Source organism: Pterocles gutturalis, unplaced genomic scaffold (genome assembly GCF_000699245.1).
Source record: "Pterocles gutturalis isolate BGI_N339 unplaced genomic scaffold, ASM69924v1 scaffold44616, whole genome shotgun sequence".
Lineage (NCBI taxonomy): Eukaryota > Metazoa > Chordata > Aves > Pterocliformes > Pteroclidae > Pterocles > Pterocles gutturalis.
The window spans coordinates 315-12392 of NW_010104562.1; the positions used below are offsets into that span (position 1 = coordinate 315).

At 38.5% G+C, this 12078-nt stretch overlaps 1 long non-coding RNA gene across 1 annotated transcript; it reads right to left on the bottom strand.

The window, feature by feature from the left end:
• Nucleotides 1–1363: 1363 nt before the first annotated feature.
• Nucleotides 1364–9690, bottom strand: LOC104471679. Its single transcript, XR_727649.1, has 2 exons — nucleotides 9634–9690; nucleotides 1364–2010 (listed from the first exon to the last, which is right to left on the bottom strand). It is a non-coding gene; the product is annotated as an uncharacterized LOC104471679 (long non-coding RNA).
• Nucleotides 9691–12078: the final 2388 nt, after the last annotated feature.

Genomic DNA, 12078 nt, shown 5'->3' on the forward strand with positions numbered 1-12078 from the left:
CAGAAAGCAGAATTTTTTTACAGCTAATTAGCTCTCTGGACCTGCGCAGCCTCTTGGGTGTGCGCACACCTCTCTCCCAGCACCTTCCCTTGTTCCCACACTGCCCCAGCAAGCTCAGCCCCCACCTGCAGACTGGAGTCTGACATACCCCAGGTACCCCACCTCTGGCTGGCAAACCCTCCTGCATCAGCAGCGTGCCTGCTATGAGAAGCACAATCTTTCTTTAAAACCTCCCATCCACACACCTCCCTGTTTGCCCAGACTTCATTAGCACAGGAGATTCAGGCTTGCACATTAGAAACTTTACTCCAGTAAAGCAATGGCACGGTTACAATCCAGCATGTGGAAATCCTAGAGGCTGTTTGCTGTTATTTACTTAAGTGCATTTTAATTATGCAGAAGATGATAAAGGCTGCACAGCCTTTATTAGGGCTTCTCTCTTCTTTTGACAATGACATACACACTCACTGCAGACTTGAGATAGTTTACAAACAGATAACCACAAAGTCAAAACTCAAAATCCAGCAGGACAGAGTTAAACAACAATCAAAAACCCCAGCTGCAGAGACAAAATGAAAATAAAGCACCAAGAACACTTTAGTTTGAGAGACTATTCTTTTCAGGTGTATCAGTGTAAAGACTTGAAGCTCTATAATTTCAGTCCTTAAGTACACAAAAAAAGGCTTCCTGAAATAAATCTAAGATTACAACTAACAGCTGACAGACAGCCACCACTAATTATTTAATTAATCATGTATTGAATCTGCGTGGAGGCAGCTAAAAGATCTGCTTCCAATGTAAACATTTTAGTATTGACGTACAAAACAGTAAGTGGTAATTACAAAAGACACTCCTTCTCCAAAATGTGAATGAACTACTTCAACAGCACCTATATATATATATATTTATATATGTGTGTGTATATATACATATACACACACACACACTTCAAAGTCTAGTACACTGTGAAGATCTTTTGCAATCAACTTTACCATCACTCATTTGTTTCCATGGTGGATGTCTAATATGAATGAATGTCAGACAAGGTTTAACTAATTTTAGGGTACCATTACTAAGTGTGTGTATATATATATAAAAGTTATATATATACACACATGTACACACACAAGCAGGCAAAAAACTTCCTTGTTAACCTTCAGAAAAATTAATAAAAAGTAAACAAACTGCAGTGTAGGAGGGGCTGGAGGTTAATTTACTGATATTGTTATAAGCAAGAAAAAAAAATCAAATGCTTCAAATTAATGTCTTGCAACTATGTTATTTGTGGGTGGCTAGAAGCACTTTTAAAAAACAATACCACCATGGGAAGGACTTAAATAAGGCAAGAACATCACAAACCAAACCGACAGAAATACTAAGCTTTTATTACAAAGAAAAATTATTCCACAGAAGAGGTTGGCTTGCTTCCATGCATGCTGTCAGTCATATCCACCTGCTGAGTGTGGAGAAGTGCTTCTGCTAGATTCATTAATTCCCCAAGACACCATTAGGCTTTGTTCTTGGCTACAGGTGCGTAGGCATTTTGATTCAACTGAACTGCTTGCTAGAATTTTGTTGTCAGCATTGAATGGGCCAAAATAATGAATCTGACTGTTGGACAAGCTAAACACCACAAGGGAAGAAAAAAAATATTTAAAAAAAAAAAATCAAACACTGGACACAGTTATCACTAACAGCTGTCAAATGGCTTGCTTTACATCCACATTGTAAATAATTTCACAGGCAGGGAAATGAATATGCTTGAGTCTTATCTTCACTTGGGAAGCGTGAAGAATGTTTGCTGAATCCTTTTATTGGTATGTGCAAGCACACGGTCACGAAGCCTGAAAGCCAGCAGAACTAGACTGAATTCCTATTATCTATTGTTGTTTGGATTTTGAACAAAATTGATGGAGTAGGAACCAGTTGATGAATCCTGTTTTATCTGGAAATTTTCTGTTGACAGGCCAAAGGGGCGGAGAACCAAATTCCCAAGATCCTTCAGTTTGCCTACAATGAAAAGGAGAGATATAACATGTGAAGTTTTAAGCAGAGGGAAAAATCCCATTGAATTATGCCCACCTACACAGTCCAGTTCTACTAATTTATCTACTCATTTAAGGTAAATACTGTGGAAATCTCTGCAGTTCATTGAATATTTCAGTTATTACATGAATGTAAAACATCCCAATTGTGACGTAGTTACTGTCAGCTTTGGGTTTGAAACAATCACCACGCTGGTTCTGAATGGTTTGGCAGGCAGCCCTGGTGAAGAGCCAGTGGCCGCAGACAGTCATGGCCATGTGGTTATAGCTATCCCGAAGCACCTTGCTGCCTCGCTTACAGGCTCTTCAGGCACAAGAGTTTAACAGCTCACAGCAAAGCACTGGTCTCCCTGTACTTAAGCTTCTATATAACTCTGATAGCTGCCGACATTCAATTTTCTAACATAAAGTTTTCAGTTCTAGTAATTTTTGATGCAGCTACAGCTCAATCAACAAACTCGCCAGTTTCCTAGACTACCGAAAGAAACAACGAAAGCCAAACTGCTCACTTGTAATCATTAAAAATGTTTATACTGATATAAACAAAAATAAAACAAATTCATTCTTGCAACTATGTTTGCACCTGCCAACTAAGCAGTTCCATCTGAAACATACAAATTCACAGCCATTTTGCTGCAAAGAAACTCAGCCTGATGTCTTGTGACATGACATCATGAACTCACTTTCAAAACTACAGTTCTCCAGGAGTAATTTACCACTTGCTAAGAGCTCTAAGCAACCATTACTTAAGGATGCTTGTTAAATATACACAGGGTATGACAGTTAATAAAATCTAAGGGTTTCTATCAATATATATATACCATACGTATTTTCTGACTCTAGAAGATGAATCTTGCTACCACCTATAAAAGGGGAAGGGCAACAAAAGGACATCCTTTTAAAAAAATCTTATCTATCTAGAGATGAGGGAGTAGATAAAATGCATAAAATTGAACAAGAAGCAGAGGTAACAACTTCAACATTAGCTAAGCACAAGCTGAGCCCCTGGCATGCCAAGACAAAGGAAGAAGATGGTCAGTTTTCCAAGAAAAACATTATTTTCCTCCTGGCTTCAATGCAGAATTGTAGACTGATTTCCTAAAGAAAACAGAAGAAGTTTTGACAAGTTGAAGCCTACCCCAGGTTTGCATCCACAGGCCACACACCACCTTTAAAAAAGCATTCTACCTTTACTAGATCTTCAAGGCAATGGATTTTGGTTTGCTGGGAGTTTTGTACATGCACACAAGTGGGGGAAATGTGACAATAACAAAAGCTGGCACCCAAGAAATCGAGTTAAGCAACTGAAGTAGTCACAATCATTTAACTAAAATGCAGAAACGCCACACCTATTCCTACTTGCATGTCTGTGCTTTCTGCAAGCCCTCTTAAGTCATGAGAAACATCTCTGTTATTCTAGTCATCTTCACCTTTATCTCCATTTCTAAACTAACATATTAGAATCTAACAGCAAAGTGATATGAACTCTTATCATTTAGTTTCTTTGCTTTTCCTAAGTTCTTTTGTTTGTTTGAAAACGCTGTTTCTGCCCAGCAGTGCCATCATCACTGCTGTTATGAACTCCATTTCCTCATGGTGATGCACCAGACAGAATGCAGTTCAGGCTTTGTTGCTAAGCCACAGAAGCAGTAACTTCACAGCAGTGATAAGGAAGTACAGAAACACAGGGAGCAAAGCTGTATGTAAGTACTTCACTGGAAGAGACAAGCAGTATTTGTTGTACGAGTGGAGTACAAACAGATCAAGAGATTTGCCTTGCATGACACTGCAGGCCTGTGACCATACTCAAAACAGAAATCGTATCCAAGTCTGAACTTACCCTGTGGAAATACGCCCCTTATCTCTTACCATCTGGCAACAGTTCAAGCCAAGTTGGACACAATTACCATAAACCAAAATCAGCTATTTTTTTCAATCACATTTCCAAAATTGAATTGGGGCCAGGGGGAGCTTTTTGAACACATTCACAGAAAATACAAAAAGAAACAATAGCTGGGGAAAAATCTAAAAAATTTACTCTAAGGAACAACTAAGTCCTGCATAAAGAAACTAACAGTTAGCATTCCTATGGTACTCCTAAACATGCCAAAGTAATTAAGATTTTGCATCAAAGCGCTGGTTCACAACTGGGTATCTTTCAGAGATTTGTGTCATTATTTTAAAGCAAGACTGGTCCTTAAGAGTCAACATGGAAATTCTGTGGCCTTACACAGGAAAAAAAAAAAGACAACCTTAGCCTACAAAAGCAGCTAGTTGTTGAGACAGAATTTTTCTTCAATGTGATTTTTTTTTTCCTGTGTGGATTATCAGATGAGGTGGTTGAGTGATCTGGCCAAAGTCATTCCAGAGAGTGGCTCAGCTAGAATTAGCTTCTTTGTACTGGTCATGGTTTTATTTTTTTTAAGCTGCACCCTGTTTAAGGTAAGTTAACTATTAAGTTCATAATTTTAGACAACATCCTAAAAGTAATTTGGTTATAAAAGCATAAAGTTGTTCATAGCATCTCTATGACTGGGATGAATAGTTGCTATTGTACTTCTAGACAAACATTCGGTCATTGCTTAGCTTCAGGTTTGGCGTGAGAAGTGTCTTTGTCTAGTGGTGGAAGAATCCTGGCATGGTCTGGCATTGCTAGACTCAGTTGTAAACAGTTCACAAGTGATCCCGGCACTGCAGCTGGCTCAGGAGCAGGCAGACGAGTTTGCCTGTTTCAGGAAACCGTGAAAGGTCTTTTCTGATTGGAGTGAGTTCGATGGCTCTTTTCCGGTCATACCAGAGCCAATAAACACAGAACATCTGCCTTGGTATTCTTGCTTGTAGCTAGGCCAGCTCTTTAGGAGAAGCTAAAGACTATATATTTAATACTTTAGTCTTCATCTCACTGTGATTGAATAATTAAAACAATACAGTCATAGGTCACCTTCCTGTTCTATCAACTTAAATCCACATCCAGCAATGCCTTTTGGTGCAGCCACATTTAATAAATTGTTAATGAAGCAGAAGAAAGCCTTGTTTTTTCCCAGAACTCGAGCCCAAAGCAGTGCTCTGGCTGTCTTGGCACACATAAACCCATCATTGTAGGAAAGCACCATTTCCTCCTCCCCCACTCTTCTTTCATCCCCAAATTAAGATCCGTAGTTAAGTCCAACCTTCCCCTCCCCCCAAAGAAAAGCTCTCTTAAAACAGAGACTGTGCTTGAAGGAAGGAAAAAGGCATGTGGAGCTGTGACTCAGCTGCAAAGAGTTCTCAGCAGTCAAACACTCATTTGTCCCCGAGCAGGGTCACATTCTCCTCTCTGAGCCCATATTTTCATAGATCTTGTTCTTTATATTTTAGAGAGCCTATACCTACTTCACCTGGAACTTCAGCATGTTAAGTTCTTCAACAAAGCAATATTCAGAGGTTAACAAGAAAATTAACTGGTAATTTAGGGCTCAGAAGTCACTCAGATTCATTACTCACCTAAACTGCACTGTAGCATCTTGTTGCAAAAGGCAGACACACAAAGAGATTTCTCATGATTTACATTAAGATGTAACAGCCAAAATTAATTGCTATTCAGTCCTTCTGGCAATAATTCTAGTGTAGTTGCTAGTGATAACGTGGTGTTTGGAAGCTGGAAAGCTAGATATTGTTTGTGTTAGGAATTTTTATTGGATAAAAGACAAATTTCCTGATGAGGCCTCACCTTTGTATAACTTTCTGTATTACCAACAATATTTCTTAAGCAATTAAAAGAGCAAGGGCAAATCCTTTTCCCTTCCCTAAATGGTTAAGTGAGGGCTGAACTAAAAGTAATTGTATATTAGCTCTGGGTTGAACTATTTAAAGTGACCTCCCTATATACAGTATTGGGGTTAAGAAACTTAGTTGCAAATACAACATACCCTTCAGTATCAAAAACAAGAAACTAATTCTTTAGGCACTAAGCCTAATAAATGTCCTTGCTGATCTCAGTGCCTGGAAAAATCTCTTCCTGGCTGACAGGCACAGGTGATATGCTCTGATGGACCTTCCCATTAATCACACTGACAATCAAGTACATTTCACTATTTTCTGGAATGCACTCATTTATAACTTCAGCTGAAAGTCCCAGAAGTTTTTAATTAGATTTGAAGAACTCTGTGTGTATAAGATGGGTTACAGATTGGCACATGTCCCATCCCATTTTTTAATAGCCAGTATACTTGGCCCCCCTGTAGCCCTGCAGAAAACTACTGTTGTCACAGTCCCCAAGCTGCTAAACCTTGCTGAAACTATCCCAAACTTCCTCTCTTCTCACACCCTCTCCCCAAAGGAGCTGGTCCTAGTTATCAGAATTACAGTGTCTCTAAACAAGACTAGCTTGTTGCACTGTAGCTGAAAAATCTTTGGTTTTAAATTCAGGAGAGAAATAACAAAGCACACAGAACACGGTCAGTGTATGTTCCCATCCTGGGCAGTTACTGCAGCAGATGAGGCTCATGTTATGAAAGCGTAAAGGGACAGAGCCACGTGGATTTAAAAGCTACTTTCACAGTGTCCTGTAGGTTAAGCTTTCATTCATGTGAAACTCGGAGGTTAGTTTGTACTGAGCAAATTTCAGTGTCAAGTGCCAGCACTAACCTTCAAAGGCTGAGTGGAAAATACAAGTATGTCAGCTCTGGAAAAAGTTAGACCCTTGCAGAACACAAAGCAGAAATGAACTTGGTCTGGCAACAAAACATTCTTTTTTTAGTGACATCAACTTCATCAATCACATGCACTACCACTTGCATGCAAGGATTCATAGTTAGGTAGTCTGGAAGAAAAACCCAGCCAAGAATGTGTATTCTGACTTGTTTACACACAATCACTTCAGAAGTGGTTTCAGCTTCTGACAAAGGAGGTGGTAATGAGCTGTAGCACTGGAAGCAGGAAATGCACTGGGGGAGGGAGGAAGATGCACTCCATTTATTTTGGTTTGTTTGTACACAGCTCCAGTTTTCATGACAGTGTTAGCTGGGTATACCAGGACTTAGTTTTATTTGAAATAATAAAAGCCTAGAAAAACAACATCGCTGGCTGATTCGTTGACTAAAATAGGAATTAAATTCAATATCCAAACTTCAAAGGAGCCAAAGCATGAAGTGTAACATTATTTCTAAAGATTTTGTTAGTTATTAACTTCAGTTTAGTGTCAGTGCTCCTGGACTAGGCTTAGCCTGGAGCTATCAAGATGCATCTGACTTGCTCTTCTGGAAGCCAAAAATCTGCGGTACAACTCAGGCACCTGAGCTGACTGCTCTGTGAGAAGGCAAAAGAATGAATCCTTGCACACCTCACCCCTGGCACTGTTTAACCAGTATTCAGATAATCTCCTAACAGATTACCACAAGTGACTGTCTATTCTGGCACAGTACTCAGTTGGTAAACGGCATTAACAAAGTTATTGAAAAAGAAAAGTTGAAACAGCTTAAAACAAATGCATTGTACAAAAAAACCAATCTAAACAAATCTCTTAACCACCACACTACATCAGTTTTGCCTTCTTTCACTCTATAATCCCACTTCTTCAGTTGTAAGGGTTTTCCCTTGACCTCACACAGAGCAGCAGCATTTTATAACCCTGGGGAAGTACTTCCTTCCCAGGCCTCCATCACTGACATCACTGCCAAGGTAGAGGGAATTTTATAATACTTAAAAAATTAGTCTGGTTACCGCCCATATTCCTAACTTAATTTCAAGTGCTCTGTTAAGAGAATGTATCATAGAAAAAGTCCTCAATTTGTGTTACACTAGTGATCACAAGCAGTGCTAAGATAAAATATCACCTGCCCAAGTGACACCATATAATTTTAACAATACATATGACAATTTATATGAATCCTCTTGCACACAAAGGTTGCAGATGAACACGGGGTTACAGGCTGTACTACCTCACTGTTAGTCTGGTTTCCTAGCTGTTTACAACAGTAAACCTCAATGTATCTCCTTGCATGTTAACATCGTTGAAAAGAGATTCCTTTCTCCAGAATCCCAATATGAACAGTTCCCAACAGACCAGTTCACTTCCAAAGTCCTAATTGCCACTGGATTAACACTTTTTAAAAAGATCACGTCTAGTCTGAAATCTAGGCAAAAATTAGTGGTATAGAAGTAGGTTTGTAATGACATTTATTCTTTCAGTATAGTCCCCTGTAATTAGTGAGGCCCTTTAGACACCGGTAACAATGATACAGAGAGTTCAAAAAAGATCTGGAATTGTTTTCATATTACTTTGTGTTGAAACCCATCCCATGTCCTACAGATGGGCATGATCCTTCTGGAGATTTTCTCCATTTGACATTTATTTATAGCACAGTTAGCCTTGTTTCAAGCACAATGGTAGAAACAGAATCTGATGATTCTCATCTGGTAAAGCTCTAGAAAGCCTCACTGCAACTTTCCTAGGTCAAAACAGGTACAAAGCAAGAACAAATCAGAATTCCTCCACAGAAAGAAAAATAAAAAATTAGCTCCAGCCTAAGCCCTTGAAAATCTCATCTTCCCAAATATTTTAAGAATTGGTCTTACAGTATGCAAGACAGACTGAGTTTAACCTGATTCTCTGCAGAATAGCAAAATACAGTCTTCTTCCTTCTCATCCTCAACTCTCAAAGCCTACTCATCTTAAAATAGCATTTCATCTACTACTTGACACACCTAGAATAAGTAAATAGATAACTACTGAATGCTATTTCTGAAACAGGTAATATTACACATGAAAACCAATCTTGCTTGGTGAGTAGTTATCCTTTTGAAATAAATCAGTTAAGGTATTATCCAAGCAATACCATACAGCACGATGATGGGGGCACATACATTCAGATGAGTTATATTAATGAAATTCTCTTTTCTACAAATAAGTAGAGTCAATAGTATCCTTTGGTATAGAATGGTAAAATGTCAAGAGACAATGAGCTACGCAGTTAGGAAATCTAATTCTGCTCCTAGCAAGGCCAAATGCCTGTTTGTAACGCTAGGTAGGTCTAATTCAGCCTCCCCACCAACAGAACTGAAACACTGTATAAATCAAGGGAAACAGGAAGACCTGGAGGTCTGTAGGTTGGAAGTGCTACAAAAAGAACCAAATTTATTTCTTCAGACACAAGATCAAACATGGTCAGTTATTACAGCTGGTTGAATTCTTTTACGTAAAGCTTTAGTGAAAACCCTGTTTCATCCCTTTCATGGGAATGTTTCCTTTCAACATTTACTGGCAGAGAGAAAGGGCAAAGCAGTTGGTCTGTTTCAAACCATTTTCCTCTGCTTTTATATACATCGATATTACATTGTTTTAGAAGGTCTTTGTTTTAGAAGGTCTTGAGTATTTCTTTCTTTAAATTTGACTAATAGCCTTTTCTGTATGGGAGAATTATTTGGCTAGAACTTTGTAGGTGAAACCAAGATACAGACAACTAGGAAGAAACTGGGAGTTTAGTTTAATACAGAACAATACTTCTCTTTATCTTCTTTAAATTTTACACAAGAGATTCTACTAATGCATTTTTATTTTTCTAGTAGACTATAAAGATTATTGTGCAAGTTATATGTACACGCTACTTACCTAACATTTCTTTCTTTAATTTTTCATTCCGCTCTTCAATTTGTCTAGGCAATCGCTGTGGAGAGAGAAAAATTGGAATCAGACCCATGCTTTCAATACTACTGTAGGTTAAGCTTATGGAATTTTCATACACATGCCCAGGATACACTGTTTATGGTTTAAAAGGAATCCTTATGTCAAACCACACTTTCATCTTATTTTGGAAACCTGTAATTCATCCTATGACATCAATTCACATAAACAGTAAGTCGTAACTTGTAAGTGCAGGTTTCATACCAGCATACATTTTTACTGCTGAAAAACATATCCCATCTGTTTGCTTGGAATTTTAACAGAAAAGCTTATGAAATTTAAGACACTTACAGTTAAAGTATATTTTAGCCCTATTTCCTCTGCTGCATGCATTAAATTTGGTAAGAGAGGCTAGAGGAACTAAGCAAGCACAGCATTTGACTTCTGAACATAAACACCGGTGTAACAAGAAAAAACATTCATAAAGTCAGTTCTCAGTGGCATCATACTTCAGGGAAATCCGCACTGTGAAAACACAAAGATGTTCTAAATACAATATTTTATCAGAAGGTCACCGAATTAACTGCCCATGAACTTCAGGTCATAGTTTAATGAGCAGCACCTTACTACACAATATCTGGCATAGTTCTAAGGAGCACAGGTTATTACAAATAAGGGCCTTGATTCATGATGGGGAGGGAACTCCAACAGTTCATCCTGAGCAACGTACTAGTCCAAGTAACAGTTCACTAACGTGCTTTTTCCCTTCTCAGAACTGGCACCAGTGTTAAAATCTGTTGCACCATCACAGACAAACTTATCACACTTCTAAGAAGCATTACGTAACTGCATGGTCTGTGTGTTCCTAATGATTTGAGATTCCCATTTATGCCTAGAACAGCTGTGACTCATCTTCCATCCTTACACAGTACTGGTGTTTTGCTATATGATTGTAATGATAATTTTTAATTGGAACTTTATATTCACTACAACTAAGTTTACCATTGCATAATTTAAATTTAGCATTTTCTGTACATCAGTTAAATAAATATTAAAACAAAATATATTATGAATGACAGTCACTTTTAAAAAATATTTTTCATTTTTTTTCAGAAGGACTATTTCAAGATTTTACACTATGCTTATTAGTGTATAATTCTGGCAGTTCAGCATGCAATTATATACATAACTATGTTGTCTCTTCTTGTGGAGGTCTCAGCAAATAAGGCAGATCTGCTGTAATGGTGCTATCAGGAAATTAATTACAGTTGCAGACTAAGGTAACAGGTGTGGAATTCACTCCTGATACACTTCCCTTGTGATAACTGGCTTCTCAACACAGTTAAAGAATTCATTTCCTAATCTTGTTCCTTCCTGTCATTTACAGCTCCAGTCATCATGGATAGGTTTGTCATCCTGATATCATTGCCACAGTGAAATAAGATGTTCACCTCAAGAAAAAGCCCATTGACAGGGCTGCCTGGCTATTCCTCCCCTCTTCAGTGCAGGATTCACGGGTGAACACAGGCAAATACAGTTCACTTTCTATAGTCATAGGGAAGAGAGGTGGTATACCCCAGAAAAACGAGTACTAAGGAATACAATGCAGATATACACTGATGGCTAAGCTTGAAACCAGCCCAGGCCCAGCATCACCACCATGGAGCCAGGTCTAATTAGCCCAGTCAGACCTCATCTGACTCCTGCTGACCCAGAGGGGCTTATTAAGTTGTGTGCAGATCTGGACCTAAGCTGCCTGCATGAAAACATGTGTGGATATCCCCAGGCTCTAAATTAAGTTTGCATTGTGGCTGTGAGATTTGCTGAATCGTGGATGAGTTTGGCACATATAGCATGTGTCTCTCACATTTGGACATCAGGCTTTAGCAGGAAATGGAGACACAAATCCTTGATCTGAAACACATACTCCATGTTTTGTCTGTCTGAATACTACTATTCCAAAGACTCAGCATTTCTCACTCCTGAAATGTATTTGCAAGGTTAGTTATCTATAGAAAGGTGTCCCAAAGGACAGCTATTTATCTGGTGTCTATCATGCTTATCTCAAAGTACAGCTTTGTTTGGTAAATAAGTTTATCTGGCCTGCCAATCCCTGAAAAACTGTGTTGAAGCTAAAATTCAAGGAACAATTTTACTCACGTGCTAAAAATAAAACTTAAAGATTGATACCATATAATTGAATGCTTTCTGGGAAAGCATCAACAGGGATTATTTGACCACAAAACATTATAATTTCAAACTGGTCAATTTGGCATTGAAGATATCAAAAGTAACTAAAGTGTGTGACACTAGGATTTAATTCAAAACACTAGCGCTGTACTCCTGAAATATAAACACTGCTGAAATTTTAGAGCAGCTACCAAATCAGGAATCAAAGCAAAAAACTAGAGGCAGTCAACATGGCTTCACCAA